We start from the raw sequence: 21595 nt of genomic DNA on the forward strand, positions 1-21595 counted from the left end.
CTTTTTTAATAAAAAAGAGTCGGACAAGAGACAGGACGGGATGGGATAGGACGGGAAACCGTCTCGTGTGAATCACTCCTCATAGCTAAGTCACTCTCTCTTAATGCGAAGGGTATCTTATATATAATATCTCCGCTTCATAACACGTTACAGAGAATCGGAGAATCATAACGGAAGGAGCACCAACTGCTTTCATTTCCACTGGCTGGTATGGGCCCTGGAGGAAAGAATATAACCACATGCATGCCTAGCTTTTCAGTGCGAGCTACTAGGAATTTGAATTATGGGAAATTAAGTACTGTTCCTTTTCAGGAAATTGAAGGAGTCTGGTTTCTAGGCAAGAGTATAATAATTACAGTTTAACATTAAAATCATATTGACTTCAAAAAAAAAAAAAAACATTTAACATCATATATATTTAAAAATGCGCATATTTCATTGCCTATTACGTGAAAACAATATTTTTTTCAAAACGCATTCTTCAATAGAATACTTTCCTCGAATTTGTTTAAAAATATATTTTTAGCTAGCTAGCATGCAAATTGTGATGCCAAACACATTCTTAGTCTTATACGAATTAACCTTTATGAATCAGAAATAAAATAAATGCCCATCTAAAAATGTTTTCATTTGATTTCAACAAAATCAATGGCACAATTGAAACCTATATTTCTAGTATCTTGTATATATAGGGGCACATTCAACAGTACGTAGCTTTTGCTTAACGCCCAAGACACTATCCCGTCAAGATAAGTCGGAATAATCTGATCACTAAAGTAAAAAAGTGGCCTTTATCCAAAGACGAAGCTTCTATATAATCCCCTTGCTTGAACACTCAAAAAAGCATACCAGTAAAAGTCTCTAAACCTATCCCCCAGGTCCCTTTTTGATAACATGGTTCGTATCGGTGGTATTCAAAATGAGTTTAAGCCACTGCCCCCTACTGAAATTGTGTTACGGGATATCCTCAAAAAATACGACGCTAATGGCGACGGTCGTCTCAGCAAGGCAGAGCTAACAGACGCCTTCCGGCACCTCGACTCTCGTATTCCTGGCTGGAGAGCCGGCCGTGGCCTCCACCATGCTGATGCCAACAGAGACGGATCCGTCAGCGAGGAGGATCGGAGCTGAACGACCTCGTGATATACTTTAAGAAACATGGATATTCCATTTAGTAAATTAATAATCTATACCTTCTTATAATAGTATATAGTACTACTGTCGATCTGATCATATATCATGCATGTTAATACTCCAAGCTGTTTCAGCTTCTTCTATGATGTAGAATCAAACAGCTAGGGGCCTGCTCCTTATGCACAAGATCGAGGATGCAGTGCTTGTATGTGTTAGTACTTTTGTTATAAAAGAGGATGTTGTATTTACATGTTTCTGTTTGATCAGTACTTGTTTTCGGGCGCCGTTATATTCTTCTTCTTGGTTGGCTCCACTCGTCCTCTAGTTTAATTCGTACCTTTGTCTATAATGCTTTTGACAAAAAGGTTGCATTGGATAATGATTTAACGAAACAAAAAATGGTAACGGCTATTCAAGCTTGAAATTGGTGCATCCATATATAATTAGACCTGAGGATGCTTACCCTTTTTATTAAAGTAGACTACTTCTTTACACCCAGAAGCTTAAGGTGAGTAAACTTGTTTTACATTAATGGAGAAGCCTAATTAGCTAGCGGTGATCAACATGAAAATTATCTTCCGATTGCAGGGGTCACATACACAAGAGATCGATTAATGGCTGAAACCACTTGCGTATCTATATATAATTAACACAATCAAAGTAAGTTTAAATGAAGAAGCGATGGTACTGTACGTATTCAGTACCTCTTCCCTTTCTGTTCTTAGCTTTAGATTAGGACTATAAGAAATTAATTAGCTAGTCTCCAGACAAAGTTAGTTTTTGATGATGTATTTCGGAATTCACCCACTCGTGCTTTCTCGTATAAAGTGAAGTTCCCCGCGTATTATTCAAGTCTGGACTGTCGTCTGTCAGTAAAGATAAAAGGAGAAAAAGAAAAAAGAACAACAAATCACCACATTCAAAGCGAATCCCCTACAATATTGGCCACTACTTTGGAGTTGGGACCCTACCTTCTTTGTTTTTTTTTTTTTTTTCTTGAATAAGTAATTAAGTTGGGACCCCCAAAAAGAAGTTGGGCACTAGCTTACCGGCCAGATTAAGATCAACGTACATGTTTAAATCCAAATTTAAAGGAATATCGATCTGCAGTACTCCCTGATAATTAATAACCTTTTATCCGATCCGGACAATATTGTTGGGTTAATATTTTATATATATATTCTGTCGCATGAGGCGAGATTCCCACATTCAAAGCCATGCGAGAAGATAGAATCCTTGACAGGAAATGCATCGAAAAATTAGAAGAAAAAAAAGTAGAAAGGACGTCAAGGAAAATGGTGATTCCTAGTCATGATCGGTCTTCAACTTTTTGTTCATCCTTATCTATTTGGTCAAGGATCTTTAATTAAATGTTTGGACCGGCCACTCTAAAGATGCTACATTATATATATATGATCGATGTGATGTGTTTTACAATTAGATTATCCAAATTCCAATACGTACATGGTATCTAATTTCTCAGCAAGCCCGATAATAATTAGTTTTACAATACTAACTAAATTATTTATTTTTAATCAAATTTAAAAATAAGTAATGATTTTAAATGATATTAAAGTTAAAAGTCTTGTGTTTGAATCATATTTTTGTCATTTATTTTTCATTTCAATTAAAATATTCGACATAGAAAAATGACAGACTCCTTCTAGTATCATTCTAGGGTCATTCTATACTGATATAGCACCATTTTTTTAATAATTAAAAAAAAAAAATTACAGCTTGATTTCTCTCTCCTATTTTTATTAAAAAAAAGATGTGTCATGTCAACATAGAAGGATCTCATAATAAGGTCACTAGAAAAGAGCTCTAACATTACCTTTGTTGGACCTTACTTATTAAAAAATAGTTTAAACTTACACGTAAGGAAAAATATAATTAAAGTATTAATTAAAAGATTAAACCAACAAATTTTGGAAATAAATGACAATTAAATAAAGTAATGTTATATACCATATTACCATCCCATCGTACTGACTTGGCATTGCTAATTCATGATTAGATTTTTATTTTTATTTTTTTAACAAAAATTAATCTAATAGTGAATTAACAATGCCTTATCAACAAAGTAAATTATATAGTGGTATGATATATAACATTACTTTAAGTGATAATAGGTTTGAATGCTTCATACTCTTAAAAAATTTTCTAATTACATGCATGCCCAATCCTTATTCCTTTTCTAGTGTACGTACCCTATTGCTTGCATATAACGTACCATTCGTATTTGCATTCAATTTTTTTCCTTTTCCTGTTCGCTTGGGGAAGAACACAACATTAGCTTAATTAGTATGATCTTGTCGTTAAATTTGGAGTTCTTAATATGATTGAGGAAAACTTAATTGACAGAATAACAAGAAAACCCACAAGATCAGAACATATATCAATTAGTTGCACATGATCACATAATCCGACTCTTCAGACACATGCAAAGTATAATTCCCAGCCCCTACGGTATTAATTTTTCCTTTTCTTGTCTTTCGGTGGGAGCTAGGGACCTCAACTTCAAAATAAGTTGGAATAAATTGCATGTGTATGGTGGGAAACAAATTGGAGGTATATATATATATCCGAAGCTTTGAATGGCTATGTAATGACCGACCTCTAACGATACAATATTGTCCGGTTCCTCCGAATTAGACTTCTCATGAGGTCATCCATCCTGATACTACTTTCGCAGAAACACGCTTAATTACAGAGTTCTAATATATATGTTTATGGTCATCACGGCTTAAAAACGCGTTGTGTCAAGAAAGGTACGAATATACATATACGCACATCTTTATTTTCATATCCAGGCAATGTGAGATGTCACAACTTGAAAATCAGACCAATGTACAAAAGAGTCTAAAAAGTTGAATACGGTACTTGCCACAAGTCCCCTTTTGACAACTTATATGGCTCATGCATGTACAATGAAGGGCGCCCAATGTAAGGTGCTAAATGAGGAGAAGTTAAAGGAAATTTTCATGCAACACATACGATGTCTATCATGATGGTCTCCTCAGCAAGCTAAGGTAGAGGTAAAGGCTACCTTATGTGACGTCTCATATTTTATGAACCAAAAATAAAATAAATTCCCATCTAAAAATGTTTTCATTTGATTTCAACAAAATCAATGGCACAATTGAAACCTATATTTCTAGTATCTTGTATATATAGGGGCACATTCAACAGTGCGTAGCTTTTGGTTAACGCACAAGTTACGCCGGACAGAATAGCGATTATTCTGTAGGCTAATCAATAGGCAATTTGCAAGGAAGAAAACAGAAAATTCACCCCAAAACAGAGAAAAAAAACTCTGAATTTTGATTAATTATCAATAACAATAAGCTGTCGGAAAAACGCCCACAAGCCGGGCTAATATAGCTGAAAATTCGACCTTTAGGATTTTACCAAAAATAGCAAAACCCTAATAAAATCTCCTAAGACTTGAAATAAATACAAATAAGCATATTATGGAAATACTTGGTACCAAAGAATATCTCCAAATTAATGGAAAATACTTGGTGCCAAAGAATTACCATATTAGGGAAAATATAATAACTATAATATTACTTGACGATAACGTAAATATAAATATGGAAATTCTGTAAAAGATGAATCAAGGGATTTGTCGATAGTCTCTTCTTTCCTTCATTCCCTTGATGGATGTTGACAACTCGGTAGATATTTGTATTCTTCAAATATTTTGTACGGTTCCTTCTATTCTCGGGCTGATCTTATTCAAGAAATAATTTTCAAATCTTGTGTCTGATTTTCTCCTGCATCAACAAGACACTATCCGGTCAAGATAAGTCGGAATAATCTGATCACCATGATAAAAAGTGGTCTTTAACCAAAGACGAATTTTCTATATAATCCCCATGCTTGAATACTCCAAAAATCATACCAGTAAAAGTCTCAAAACCTATCCCCCATGCCCCTTTTTGATAACATGGGTCGTATTACTGTGACTAATTATATATAAGCCAGTGCCTCCTACTGAAGACGTGTTACGGGATATCCTCAAAAAATACGACCCTAATGGCGACTGTAGTCTCAGCAGGGCAGAGCTAATGGACGCCTTCCAGCACCTCAGCTCTCGTATTCTCAGCTGGAGAGCCCGCCATGGCCTCCACCATGATGATGTCAACGAAGATGGATTCGCCAGCGAGGAGGAGCTGAGCGACCTCGTGAAATATGCTAAGAAACATGGATATTGCACTTAGTAAATAATCTATACCTACTTATAATAGTACAGGGGATAACTTCAATCAGGCAGTGGCAAAAAGCGTGAGGTTTTTGCCCTCCAATGACATATTGACATATAAGCATCAAACAAAAAAAAGTATATGTTAGCATAATCTAACAAAAACACTGGATCTAAACCCTCCTTTAACTCTTTAATCTTAAAAATAAAAAAAAATAAAAAAATAAAAAAATAAATAAAAATAAATAAAAAAAAAAAGAACCTATTGCAGGTACCGCCCACCCAAATGCCGTTGCTGCCACTGCTCGATGCCGAACACCCACCCGAAAAGCCCACAACAACCGTTGGGAAGTTTCCAGATCTTGCCAGGAAAAGCCCACAACACCACTAATATGCCGGGAAGCCGGGAAATTTCCATATCTCACTAGCTTCATCAAATTCAAACGTCGCCGGAGACCAAAAAAAAAAAAATATTTAAAGACGAGCAACCCAGAAATACTAGAACCAGAACAAACATGAAGGTACATGATTACCGCAAAACAGAGAAATCAACGAAAAAAAAAAAAAAACTTTCAGATTATTCTGGGGAACTTTTAGTTGTGGAAACTTTTCTGGGTTTTGTCGAAATTGCTTCTAATTGGTGGCGATTTGTTTGAAAAAAGAAACAAAATTTACAAATTGCAAAGCAAATGGATAACTTGTTTAGAACCCGGAAACTTGTTGCACAAATACTTGCAGATGGATAATTCAAACCGCCCGTGTGGGCTATTCATCGTGCTCTCCTGCGATCTATGGTTGACAGGAGCGTTTCTGGCCACTTTTCCGACGGTCTGTGGTGTGGCTGTTGGGATCTGGTGTTCGGCAGTTCTATTGGGTTGGTCGGCTGTCGATCGAAGGTTGTGTGGTGTTGTTGGCCAAATCTGGTCGGTGGGAGGAGCGGCGGAACGACGGAAACAGCGGTAGCGGCGGCGTCGAAGGTTGGCGGTGGGAGGGTTTTTTTTTTCTGTTATTTTTTTTTTCAGGCCAAAAGAGTTAAAGAAGGAAATTTAGGTCCAGTATTTTTATAACATTTGAATTTTTTTTGTTCTAGGTTGATGTGTTAATTTTTTATTGGAGGGCATAAAACCCTTGTTTTTTGCCCCAATCTGACAGAAGTTGCACTCAATAGTACTATATAGTACTACTGTCTGATCATCATATATCATGCATGTTAATACTCCAAGTTTCAGCTTCTTCTATGATGTTAACGGCCTGCTCCTTATGCACAAGATCGAGGATGCAGTGCTTGTATGTGTTAGTACGTACTTTGGTTATAAAAGAGGATGTTGTATTTACATGTTTTTGTTTGATCAGTACTTGTTTTCGGGCTCCGTTTTATTCTTCTTCTTGGTTGGCTCCACTCGTGCTCTAGTTTCGTACCTTTGTCTATAATGCTTTTGACAAAAAGGTTGCATTGGATAATGATTTAGCAAAACAAAAAATGGTAACGGCTATTCAAGCTTGAAATTGGTGCATGTATATATAATTAGACGTGAGGATGCTTACCCTTTTTATTAAAGTAGACTACTTCTTTACATCCAGAAGGTTAAGGTGAGTAAACATATTTTACATTTATATATGGATCGGAACAAAATACTGAAGAGATTTATAGGGTTTAGATTTTCTTTCAAATCATTCCATAGGATAAACTTAATCATTTAAGTTTGCCTTCGCGTCAAACAGTAATCATTTTTATAATTACATGGATCAAATGGGTCAACTCATAGGTTAGGCGGGTTGACCCATTTATTAAACAGGTCAATTCAGGTTGATCTGAATTAACTCGAAATCGATTATACAAAACCATTATCTACTAATTTTGTGTTGAGTTCGAATCAGGTTCGCAAGTTGTGTTAAAAATTGACAATCCTATTACGAGATATAATGACATCACAATAGATTGAAACACTTGAACCAATTGTAAGTAGTTAGCATGCCAGTCATTCAAATATTCTGGTCTAGCTTCTTGAAAAAGAAAAGGACCCCAATTTATTGATGGATTTTAATTCTTTTTTTAATAAAAAAGGTCGGACAGAAAAATATATATATTTTAATAAAAAAAAGTAATTTCTGATGTGATATCATAAGTCACTTTTTTATTAAAAATTCTTTTGTCATATCATATGTCACTTTTTATTAAAAATTTCTTTTTTAATAAAAAAGAGTCGGACAAGAGACAGGACGGGATGGGATAGGACGGAAACCGTCTCGTGTGAATCACTCCTCATAGCTGAGTCACTCTCTCTTAGTGCGAAGGGTATCTTATATATAATATCTCCACTTCAGAACACGTTACAGAGAATCGGAGAATCATAACGGAAGGAGCACCAACTGCTTTCATTTCCACTGGCTGATATGGGCCCTGGAGGAAAGAATATAACCACATGCATGCCTAGCTTTTCAGTGCTAGCTACTAGGAATTTGAATCATAGGAAATTAAGTACTGTTCCTTTTCAGGAAATTGAAGGAGTCTGGTTTCTAGGCAAGAGTATAATAATTACAGTTTAACATTAAAATCATATTGACTTCAAACATTTAACATCATATATTTTTAAAAACGCACACATTTCATTGTCTATTACGGGAAAACATGATTTTTTTCAAAACGCATTCTTAAATAGAATACTCCCCTCGAATTTGTTTAAAAATATATTTTTAGCTAGCTAGCATGCAAATTGTGATGCCAAACACATTCTTAGTCTTATACGAATTAACTTTTATGAATCAGAAATAAAATAAATGCTCATCTACAAATGTTTTCATTTGATTTCAACAAAATCAATGGCACAATTGAAACCCATTTTTCTAGTTTCTTGTATATATAGGGGCACATTCAATAGTACGTAGCTTTTGCTTAACGCCCAAGACACTATCCGGTCAAGATAAGTCGGAATAATCCGATCACTATAGTAAAAAAGTGGTCTTTATACAAGGACGAAGCTTCTATATAATCCCCATGCTTGAATACTCAAAAAATCATACCACTAAAAGTCTCTAAACCTATCCCCCAGGTCCCTTTTTGAAAACATGGGTCGTATTACTACGACTAATTTTAAGCCAGTGCCCCCAACTGAAGATGTGTTACGGGATATCTTCAAAAAATACGAAGCTAATGGTGACGGTCGTCTCAGCAGGGCAGAGCTAACAGACGCCTTCCGGCACCTCGGCTCTCGTATTCCGGGCTGGAGAGCCGGCCGTGGCCTCCACCATGCTGATGCCAACAGAGACGGATTTGTCAGTGAGGAGGAACTGAACGAACTCGTTAAATACGCTAAGAAACATGGATTTTGCGCTTAGTAAATAATCAATACCTACTTATAATAGTATACACTACTACTGTCTGATCATCATATATCATGCATGTTAATAGTCCAAGCTGTTTCAGCTTCTTCTATGATGTAGAACCAAACAGCTAGCGGCCTGCTCCGGCCTTATGCACAAGATCGAGGATGCAGTGCTTGTATGTGTTAGTACTTTTGTTATAAAAGAGGATGTTGTATTTACATGTTTCTGTTTGATCAGTACTTGTTTTCGGGCGCCGTTATATTCTTCTTCTTGGTTGGCTCCACTCGTCCTCTAGCTTTATTCGTACCTTTGTCTATAATGCTTTTCACAAAAAGGTTGCATTGGATAATGATTTAACAAAACAAAAAATGGTAACGGCTATTCAAGCTTGAAATTGGTGCATCTATATATAATTAGACGTGAGGATGCTTACCCTTTTTATTAAAGTAGACTAGTACTTCTTTACACCCAGAAGGTTAAGGTGAGTAAACATGTTTTACATTAATGGAGAAGCCTAATTAGCGGTGATCAACACGAAAATTATCTTCCGATTGCATGGGCTACGTACACGAGAGATCGATTAATTAATGGCTGAAACCACTTGCGTATCTATATATAATTAACACAATCAAAGTAAGTTTAAATGATGAAGCTATGACCGGTGTACGTACGTATTTCGTACCTCTTTCCTTTCTATTCTTAGTTTTAGATTAATAGAACTATAAGAAATTAATTAGTCTCCAGACAAAATTAATTAGTTTTTCATGATGCATTAATTTCGGGATTCACCCACTCGTGCTTTCTCATATAAAGCGAAGTCCCCGGCGTATTATTCAAGTCTTGATCGACAGCTGTCGTCTGTCAACAAAGATAAAAGGAGAAAAAGAAAAAAGAAAAACAAATCACCACATTCAAAGCGATCGAATCCCCCACAATATTGGCCACTACTTTGGAGTTGGGACCCCCCAAAAAGAAGTTGGGCACTAGCTTACCGGCCAGATTAAGATCAACATGTTTAAATCCAATTCAAAGGAATATCGATCTGCAGTACTCCCTGATAATTAATAACCTTTTCTCCGAACAATATTGTTGGGTTTGTATTATATAATCTGTCGCATGATGCGAGATTCCCACATTCAAAGCCATGCGAGAAGATAGAATCCTTAACAGAAAATGCATCGAAAAATTAGAAGAAAAAAAAGTAAAAAGGACGTTAAGGAAAATGGTGATTCCTAAGGGAGACTCCTTATGCAGGTTTGTAGACATATGGGGTAGGACTCATGTGGCGGGACATACCACATGGGCCTCACTCCATGTGTCTACAAAAGTGCACCAATTACACAACTGTTATGCACCAATCAGCTCTCGTTTCTTAATCATGATCAGTTTTCAACTTTTTGTTCATCCTTATCTATACTCTGTCTTTTTCGACGTAAAATATTTTTATTGAAATCATTTTTTTGTCGCAAACTTTTTGTTCATCCTATTCTTGTCTTTCGGTGGGAGCTATGGATCTCAACTTCAAGATAAGTTGGAATAAATTGCTTGTCTATATATATATATATATATATATCCGAGCTAGGCTTTGAATTAATGCTTGAAAATCATGCACACCGCAAAAAGAGTCATAAAACCTGTATACGGTACTTGCCACAAGACCCTTTTGACGTACAACGTATATGACTCATGCATGTACAATGAAGGGCGACCAATGTACGGTGCTTAGGGAGGGGAAGTTGAAGGAAATTTTCATGCAACACATAGTCAATCATGATGGTCTCCTCATGTGAAGTATGAAGATGGGTGGCATTTTATGAAGTTTAATTCAGAAGAATTAAAAGTAGACAATATTGTGTCGTTAAAAATTGATGGTTACATGTGTTGCTTGTGTGTGTGCGGCAGTAGTTGGAAACGATAAGGATTGTTTTAAACCCTAGACATGAAACAACGTTGTTTTGTATATATATATAAAAAAATTAAAATATATATATATATATATATATATATATTGTGATCTGGTGATCACCTAAATTCAACCAATTAATGGACCTAAGATTTTGTTAAAAAAAATGTACTTTCTTCCTCCCTGCTAATATCCCCATATATACTCCTTAACAAAAATAACTTCCCCTTGATAAGAGAAGAATTCAAGAATCCAAAGGGTTGAGCTGAGTTGCCTATGAATAATATATTAATCTCTAAATTTTCTTTAGCCTGAGCTACTCTACAATTAATCTCATAAAATTAGAATTTGTTCCAACTCTTGAGTCTACCTTTCAACCTCTTAAGCTTCGCACGTAATTTTGGAACATAGGGATTCCCTCTATACTTCAATTCTGACCATATATACCTCGATCTAACTGCCGGATTAAGGTTTTTTACAATTTCAAAGAAATTTGAGATTCTTAAATTATGTGAATTCAAGCCTTTTTTTTATATCGAATGACATGAAAAATACTACATATTAAAGATATAATATGTTATCTTGACAAAAAAAATTAAAAAAAAAAAAAAAAATTATTCCAAAAGACTTTTTTTTTTTCACTTTTGAAGAGACATTTCGTTTTTACTAAACTAAAAGACAGTTTTTTGCTCAAAACTTTTATACGACATAAAATATAAGAACCTGATAAAAATATACTCAATTTTCATTATTAACATGTTACGTTTTTAATATGTAGCATTTCCATACCGTTCGATGCATGAAACGACATAAATTCACATAATTTAAAAATATCAATTTTTTTTAAAATTATAAGGGATCATGTTCCCCTCTAACCGGCCTCCTCCACCAAAGCAAAAAAAAATCGGATACATAAAAAACTGTTCATGTCTTAATGGATGCACCCTCTCGTACTAATTTGTATAGAATACGTAATATTATTTTGCACGCTCATTCATATTACATCGACTAACATGCGTAAGTCCACCGCATCCATGCTGAAAAATGATAGTCGAACGAATTTGATGCGGTGTAGTACCATTCAAGTCTTGACTGTCTGAAAAGTGTGTGTGTGTGTGTGTGAGTCTTGACTGTCAACTAATATAGAAGAAAAAATAGAATCGCAAAAAACCACCTACTTTATCTGCTTTGGAGTTGGGTCCCGAAAAAGAAGTTGGCCACTAGCTAGCTTACCGGCCAGATTATGTTCAACATGTTCACTTCCAAATTTGAAGGAATATCTACACTACTCTATAATAACCCATTTCCGATCGACCAGACAAAATGTGCAGAAAAAGTAATAAAAGTTGATATATTCACACCCAATATTGTTGGTGTTGTATTTTATTCTCTTGCATGATGTAGCCTTGTTGTAGTTTGACTCCAGTTCAGTGCTTGTTTTGTTTTGGCTGTTTGATGTAAGGTGTTTTGTGGGTCTTCAACTTTTTCTGGAATTGTAATTGTTTTGTGTTTGGTTATAAAAGCTTTGATTCATCAAAAAAAAAAAAAAAAAAAAAATTCACCATGATACAAATTAAACCATGCGAGAAGACAGAATCCATAACAGGAAATGAATCCCAAAATTATAAAAAGTAGAATAGAAAGGACGTTAAGAAGAAAAAATAAAAAGGTGATTATTCCTAGTCAGTTTTCAACTTTTTGTTCATTCGATCTTATCTATTAATTAGGTTAAAGGGTTCTAAATGTTTGGACCACTTTGCAGATGCTACATTTATATGATAATGTTTTGGACCATTAAAATTACGAGTCTGCGAAATGTAGCTGCACAATTATTAATTTTTTTAGGGTTTTAAAAAAAAAATGTAAGGATGGCTCGTATGGGAGTGGCCGAAACCACCCTCATTGGCTTGGGCCACCCCTATCAAGCCTTGAGTGGTTGAGCCACCCCTAAGGGCCAAAGTGAAAAAAAAAAAAAATGTTTTGCCCTTAGGGGTGGCCGAGCCATCCCCTTGGCCAAAATAGGGGTGGCTGGCCACCCCCATTTGGCCCAAAGGGGTGGCTTGGCCACCCCTACATTTCTTATTTTTTTATTTTTTATTTTCTTTTTAAAAAAGCCTTAAAATTAAAAATCATGATTTTTTATTAATTTTTTTAAGCCTCAAAATAAAAAATAATAATAATAATAATAATAATTAATATATATATATATATATATATATATATATATATATATATATATATATATATATATATATATGGCAGCCACGTGTCGCAATTTTAATAATGTCATATGTCGTTGACGTGAAAATTCATTAGTTTTGAACAGAAAAATGAACAGGGGTACCATCTCTATTTTTTCTCATAGTACGGGTACCACCTGTGATAAAAATGAACGTACATAAGACAAAAAAATAAAAATTTGAAATCACATGGAGCTAGCTGTAAGGTATTTAACTCTTTTTAAAAATATTAAAGTTGTAGTATCCTAAGACAAATTCAACTTATCACTTAACGTAGAAAAAAGAAAAAAAACAAAACAAAACAAAACAAGACAAAAACAAAATAGTTCTACTTCTTGAATTTTGTATCCCAATTTTACCATCGGATTACTCCGAAAAAATTTCGTGCATGCATGCTCAATCCTGTTTTTCTTTTCTCATACGCACTTGATCATGCATCCTTTTGCATGCATATAACGCGCGTACGTACCACGTTCGCGTATAACGTATTTGTATCATGTTCTCTTGGCCGGAAAGAAGGCAACATTATTAGACAAAACATATATAAAGGAATTTAATGAAGAAAAAAAATGTACGATCTTGTCGTATATATACTTACGTTTGGAGTAGTTCTTAGCATGAATATTGAACAAAAACATAATCTAAGAACAGGAAAACCCACAAGATCGATCAGAACATATCAAGTTGCACATGATCGAATAATATCCGAGGCATAATTCCCGTTACGGTATTTTGTTTTCTTGTGCATATTTTGGTGGGATCCCCCTGAAGATAAGTTGGAATAAATGATTTATCTAAAAAAATAAGTTGGAATAAATTGCATGCGTATCGATCATGAGGTCTATAGAAACTCCAGGCTTTCAGTGCTTGAAAATCATACCACAAAAGAGTCGTAAAATCTAATCCCTTTTGACAAAATTATGGTTCGTGCGACGGTGATTAATCCTAAGAGCCTCCCAGGTCCTGTGTTTAATGAGGAACAGTTAAAGGAAATTTTCAAGCAACACGATTGCAATCGTGATGGTCTCCTCAGCAAGGCAGAGCTAAAGAATGCCTTCAAAAGCCTCGGCGCTCTTATCCCGAGCCTTCGAGCCTTCCTTGGGCTCTACCATGCTGATGCCAATGGAGACGGATTTATCGGCGAGGAGGAGCTCAACGCTCTCGTCAAATATGCTTCGCCACTCGGATATACCGTTAAGTAGAATTCCCTACGTACTTATAATTAATAAAAATGTCCAGCTAATTAATATATATATATATATATATATATATATATATATATATATATATATATATATATATATATATATATATGGATGCATGTAATTAATTGCAAGCTTCTGGTTCTTCTAGCCAGCCTATATATGTGCTTTGGCAATGTTATCAAAGATCAGTTGTATTATGTATGTGTTATATATTTCTTGCTTTCTTTTCTTTTCGTTTCTGGCCGAACGTTCAATGTTCATGTGCGTGTTATGAGTTTAATTAAAAATGGATTAACGCTGAAAATTACATTTTTATTCTGTAATAATTTCACAACGCTGACGTGGTAGTTTAACTAACTCTTTGACCAATTCTTGTTTAAAAAAAGATGAAAAATTGAAGAATAATTGGTACGACTGTCATTTCAATATTGTGAAATAACTATGAAATAACAATGTGGTATATAACATTACTTTAAGGTTCTGTCTATTTCATCGTAAAATGTTTTTTGTTGAAAAATATTTTCGTCGTTTGGCTCGTACGGAAAATAGCGACAGTGCACAATAGCCGGTAATGGCCAAAAACAATTGGCAACTTTCAGCAAACTTCGGCGGCCTACCGCCATAGAGAACCAATATGAAAAATGATATTCATCTAAAAAACCATATGAAAGATTTGTTTTAGATCCTAAGTTATAAAAACTTAGATTACCAAATTAAGTTATCAACTTTTAAAGCCAAACACCAAAGTTAATAACACTACAATCCAACAAAGTATAAAATAAAATAAACTCAAGGAGTTGGTATTGAAGTGAAAACATTTTGAAGAACTCATTATGTTATGCATACGGTAAAAGGCCACTCCAGGCATTTGAGATTTACTTGTACGTGCATTAGTATAGTACCCCAATTAATAGGTGGACCATGCTTAATTATAAGATTCTCATTTTTGAACCCACGTACAACCTTACTTTCAAAGTTAGTTGATAAAAATTAAGGGATTAAATCTAATAAAGATCTATTTCAAATTTAAAGGTGGTTTTAAAAATCACTTAAGGGAGTGTGAAAAATGAGTGTAGGTAAGTGAGAATGTGTGTAGCATTATTCTATCCAAATTATGGAGGAAAGGGCTTCTCTTTAAGTAAAAAGCTAGCTTCCACCATGAGCAACCGAAGTAGCTCACAAGGGTAAACATGTTAATTTCTAAGGTTGTCCGTCTCCAGATTCTATTCCTCAAAAGGTGACAGTTAAGCTTTGGAATCGGACTCGCTATCCTCCTCCTCTGCCTTTTCTGTAGTTTTAATTTTTCTCCCTCTTTCGATTCTTCTTGTTCTGGTTTGCCTTCATTTTAACCCTGGCCTTTCCCAAGCGATGAAGCGAAATAAATAAATGATGATTCTACTCCGCTCTGGGAGGCTATCCAAGACTAATGTACTCAAAAGGCTGCAGGCCAAGGACGAAGGTTCGGCTTGCTAATTGATATACTTGGAGGAATCTCTTTCGTTGAACATTGTTCGATGTTTTGCATTGATACAACTTGAACAATCTGTACTAACATCAGCAGAAGAAATGTTACGCACAGAACAAAATTGAGATGAAAAAGAACCATAAGGAGTACCCATAATAATAATCGATCCCTGTGGGAAAGAAAGAGGAAAAGGGTCCTGACATTGACATATACACATGGCAATCAACTATCAACCGGGTGTCACCTAGCTATGAACTGATCATGAGAAACTATTTTGCATTTGGTAGAGAATTTTTGCACCAGAACAAAGTATGCCTAACTAATCCATCTCCACATCGAGGGGGTTAATCAATTAATGTGTCTGAATACTTCAAACATGGATAACAAGAGGCGTCAACTGGGTAATTATCATTCCCCAAGCCGAAATGGGCCCACGGAGTGGCCAAGCCCGATTGAGCCCACCAGGTTGACCCGATCCAATAATTAAACGCTTCTCGGAAGGTGAAGCCTTGTTCAAGTAGTGAGACAGCTTCTCGGGGAGAGGCCATGGTACTAGACAGTGAAGATTGTCTTAGTGGTCGGAACCTCAAGGTTATGCCGAGGGCACCTTGGCACAGAATTGCGTAAAGACTGCCCCTCACTAACAATCATGCATGGAGAGTCCGAGGTAGGAGATCCCCGCATTTATTAAAATCTTTGGGCATTTATTAGACAAGAGATTAGAAGGTCAAATTAGGTAAGAAGTCGGGCTAAGTAGCAGTATAACGCGTCGCTCTTCAAGCCGGCTCATCATGCTAAGAGGCCAGAACGTTATAAATGGCCGTCGTTCATGTCATATTCTGTCACTGTTCACCCAACACCGATTGGACAGAAGATTGGAGATTAAGAAAGCTCACACATGCATGTAGATTAATTGAAGATGGATGGTATAAATAGAAGCCATAAATCTGGTATCACTTAACTTCTTTAAGAACATTTATTCTCCTTCCTAAAGGCTCTCACTAACTTCTCCATTGAAGGAGGCGTCGCCGGCCAACCCCCAGCAAGCCCATTACTGTTTTGCAGGTCATAGCATACGGAGCTGTGAAGATCTATCCAAATACCCAACCAAATAGAGAGCCAACCATACGCTGACATGTCACCATTTGAAAATTGTACCAACACCACAAATTGAAATCCTCTTGTAATATTCCACAAAATATTAGCGAGACCCGAAAATTTAAATACAAAATTTCTCTGCCAAGATGATGGACCGTGCTCAGTTTCGTAAGCTGACATCCAATTATTTGGGAATAAGGCTCAATTCAGTTGGCATGGGCTGAGTAGAGGATGCTGCATGTAAAGTTATTTAAAGTGACATCCAGACTCAGTTTACAAGCTGCTCATTTAAAGGAAGGAAATTTTAGGAACACAAAGGTGTCAAAAAGTAGTAGAATTACGTTCCGCATGAGGGAAAGAAAAAAAGAGATCCTGAGCCGAGTTGCCTCTGAAACCAATGTCCTCAATTAAGTACAAATTTGCAGTTGCAGGAAAAATGAAAAATAGGGTAGAGAAATACTGAGTTTGATGTCCGGCTTATAAACTATTGCTTTTGCAAAACAGTTCCTGAATAATCACCAGTTCAGAATAGAAAAAGGGTTGGCCGGCCACTAGCTTACTGGCCAGATTAAGATCAACATGTTTAAATCCAAATTTAAAGGAATATCGATCTGCAGTACTCCCTGATAATTAATAACCTATTCTCCGAACAATATTGTTGGGTTTGTATTATATATTCTGTCGCATGATGCGAGATTCCAACATTCAAAGCCATGCGAGAAGATAGAATCCTTAACAGGAAATGCATCGAAAAATTAGAAGAAAAAAAAAGTAGGAAGGCTAGGACGTTAAGGAAAAAGGTGATTCCTAATGATGATCAGTCTTCAACTTTTGTTCATCCTTATCTATTTGGTCGAGGATCTTTAATTAAATGTTTGGACCACTCTGCAGATGCTATATATATATATATATATGATGTGAAGTGTTTTTTACAATTAGATTATCCAAATTCCAATACGTACATAGTATCTAATTTCTCAGCAAGCCCTATAATAATAATTAGTTTTAGAATACTAACTAAATTATATTTTATTTTTAATCTAACTTTAAATATTAGTGATGATTTTACGTCATATTAAAGTTAAAGATCTTGATGGGTATGAATCATGTTTTTGTCATTTATTTTTCATTTCAATTAAAATATTCAACATAACTTGTTAGACCTTACTTATTAAAGCATAATTTAAACTCACACGTAAGGAAAATTAAAATATAATTAGAATATTAATTAAAGATAAAATCAACAAAGTTTTTAAATAAATGATGATTAAATAAAAGTAATGTTATATACTGTATTATTATCCCATCATACTGACGTGGCAATATTGCTAATTCATTATTAAATTTTTATTTTTAACAAAAATTAATCTAATAGTGAATTAGCAATGTCACGTCAACAAAGTAAAATATATCGATCGTGGTATGATATATAGCATTAGTTTAAGTGATAATAGGTTAATTTGAATGCTTCATACTCTGAAATTTTTCTTACATGCTCAATCCTTTATTCCTTTTCTTAGCGCACGTACTAGATCTATTGCATGCATATAACGTACCATTGGTATGTGCATTCAATTTTATTTTTTTTTTTCTTTTCCTGTTCGCTTGGGGAAGAACACAACATCAGTACGTATGATCTTGTCGTTTACATTTGGAGTTCTTAGCAGGATTGAGAAAAACTTAATTGAATAACAAGAAAACCCACAAGATCAGAACCTATATCAAGTTGCACATGATCACATAATCCGACTCTTCAGACACATGCAAAAGTATAATTCCCGGCCGCTACGGTATTTTTCCTTTTCTTGTCTTTCGGTGGGAGCTATAGGGACCTCAACTCCAAGATAAGTTGGAATAAATTGCATTTGTGTATATATATATATATAAATCCGAGGCTTTGAATGATTCAAATCACACCACAAAAGAGCCTTAAGAGTTAAAACCTGTATTCGGTGCTTGCCACAAGACCCCGGCCCTTTTGACAACATATATGGCTCATGCATTTACCATGAAGGGCGCCCAACGTGCGTACGGTGCTTAATGAGGAGAAGTTAAAGGAAATTTTCATGCAACATATACGATGTCAGTCGTGATGGTCTCTTCAATAAGGCATGTTAAAGTATTAATTAAATGATTAAATTTACCTCTTCTTATTAGTTTAAGTTTTTGAAATAAATAGCAATTTAACAAGGCAGAGGTATAGACTATGTACCTTATGTGACGTCTCATAATGTTTGGGTATGAGAATCATGAAGATGTGCTTACATGCATGTATATTCGCACTTTTTTTGACACAACGCGTTTTAAAATTGTAATGGCCATGATTCTATCATAAATCCGTAGTTAAGCATGTTTATATTAAAGTAGTACCAAGATGGGTAACCTCTTGAAAAGTCTGGTTCAGGTAAGCCAAAAGTAAACAAATATTATTATGTTGTTAGGAGTAAGTCGTTACACTTCAACAACCTTAGCACTATTATCCATAGCATTCCGGCCTTCTTTGGGCTCTTCCTTGCCGATGCCAATTGGCATAGGTGACGAGGAGGTGAGCGCTCTAGACAAGTATGCTTCGAAATGGGGATATACAGTTAAGTAAAAAATCCATGTCTAATATACATGGATGTAGTAATAAAGGGGCTATATATATAATTACAATTACTTCTGGTTGTGGTTCTGGTTCTTCTAGCTATATATGACGTAGAACAGAGAAGAGGATAGTCCTTAATTGGCAATGCTACCGCATCGGTTGGGGGTTCTAATAAGTAAAAAGTTATAGAAGAAGCTCAACAACGACAAAAAAGGATTCATAAGCAATCTTAGAAGTTAGAGAGGGGCCCTATACAAGCAAGAGCTTACAAAGAGGACACGGGCAAGCGAAACTAAAAAAATTTATACATGATATGAATTAATGGTTCGGTTACCCGGAAAGAGGCGGCAAGAAATAAACAAGACTAAATATCTATTATTCTCTTCTACATGATTCACAGAAAAAAAGACACTATTCAATAACCATATGATCATGAGGCATAATTGAGCTGAACAATTTCAATTTTTTTGGAACATCAAACAACAAGAACAATGCTCATCACATCTTCGATCTCTAGCTTTTCCCACAATTTCTCAGTATCAAACAGAAAAGTAACCCAATCTATTCAGCACATCAGAAGAGAACGTCAAATCTAGGTTCATCTCTATCCCACTACAAAATACAATTAATGTAAAATTAAAAAAATCACTGCAGCCAGGGCCAGCGGTTGCATTACTCTCACTCGTAGTTGTACAAAACCTATTTTAATTTTCGGATATTAAGCCAATTAATGCAACCTAATTATATTCCAACGTTTCAGTTATTTTCATATTATTTTTCTGCGCTTAATTTCTCGGCAACCAAACTACCAGAGTTTCTACATACGCAACGCTGGTTCTTAGATCACGAAAATGGGAATCAAAGAGAGAAGAGATCATATAGGAGTAGAGTCGCTTACTATGGCTGCGATGAGCAAATGCAAGGTAGGAGGGACTAGGTGCATGTATTGAAAACTCTCACGCTACTCGGCCTTCGGAAACCCTAGCTAGTAGGAGAAGGGAAACGCTTCACACACAGAGAGAGAGAGAGATGAGAGGAAATGAGATGTGTTGCTCGGTGCATGTGTGCGGCGGTAGTTGGAAAATATAATTAAGGATTGTTTTAAACCTAGACATGAATCAACGTCGTTTTGTATATATAAAAATATTATTTTTAAAAAAATTATATATATATATATATATATATATATATATATAAAAAGAAGGTTAGCCACTAAGTACTGCATTATCCGATATCGTTTTTAAAAACGGTTAGGCAGTTATCCATTAGCGATTATAGGCGGCTAGCACTAACTTTTTCTGTCCTAGAATCAATTTAATTTGCTTCTTCCATGCAAACTCGATCTTAGCAGCTGTGAAGAAAAATGTGGTGCTCTGGTCACCTAAATTCAATTAATGGACCTAAGATTTTGTTGAAAAAATAAACTTTTTTCCTCCCTGCTAATATCCCCATACTCCTTAACAAAAATAACCTTCGCCTAGATAAGAGAAGAATCCAAAGGGTCGATCGAGCTGAAGTTGCCTGTGAATAATCTCTAAATTTTCTTTATCCTGAGCTACTCGATCTACATTAATTAATCTCATAAAATTGGAATTTGTTCTAACTCTTGATTCTACCTTTCAACCTCTTAAGCTTCACACTTAATTTGGAACGTAGGGTTTCCCTCCTCTACTTCTGACCATACCTCTAACATCCTCCACCAAAGCAAAAAAAATCGCGGGATACATAAAAAAGCTGTTCATGTCTTATTGGATGCACCCACTCGTACTAATTTGTAAAAATACGTAATATTATTTTTCACACTTATTTTACATTCATATCACTCATTTATTGTATTCATATTACATCGACTAGCATGTGTAAGTCCACCGCAACCATGCTGAAAAATGATAGTTGAAAGTAGGGTTGGCAATTTTTGACACAACTCGCGAACCCGACACGAACACGACACGGGAAAATAGGGTTTGGGTTTTATATAATCGGGTTCGGGTCATAATCCGGTCAACCCGATTCTGACCCGGTTATTAAAAAAAAAAACCCACCCGAAACGAAACGAAAGCTACGAAATGCGGCAAATGCCCATTTCCATTTGTGATTCACTCTGATAGTCTGATTCTGTGAAGTGTGAACCAGACCAGGAGCCCGCCGCTGGCCGCACTCCCGACCGCCAAGTTCGCCAATCATCCGGCCAGACCGGCCTTTTCCCCCTCTCTCTGCAGTCTGCGCCAAACTTTTCCCTACCCCCTCTCAGACCCACGACCGCCGGAGAAGCTTGGCTCGCCCTCAGAAGATGACAGACCCACGACCGCCGGAAGAGCTTCTGTCTGATTCAAAACCGGAGCCGGCAAAGGAGGAGAACGGAAGAAGACCCACGTCTAATTCACGACCGGAAGAGCTTGTCCCACGACCGCCGGAAGACCCACGACTCGCAT

This window comes from Alnus glutinosa, chromosome 4, assembly GCF_958979055.1.
Source record: "Alnus glutinosa chromosome 4, dhAlnGlut1.1, whole genome shotgun sequence".
Lineage (NCBI taxonomy): Eukaryota > Viridiplantae > Streptophyta > Magnoliopsida > Fagales > Betulaceae > Alnus > Alnus glutinosa.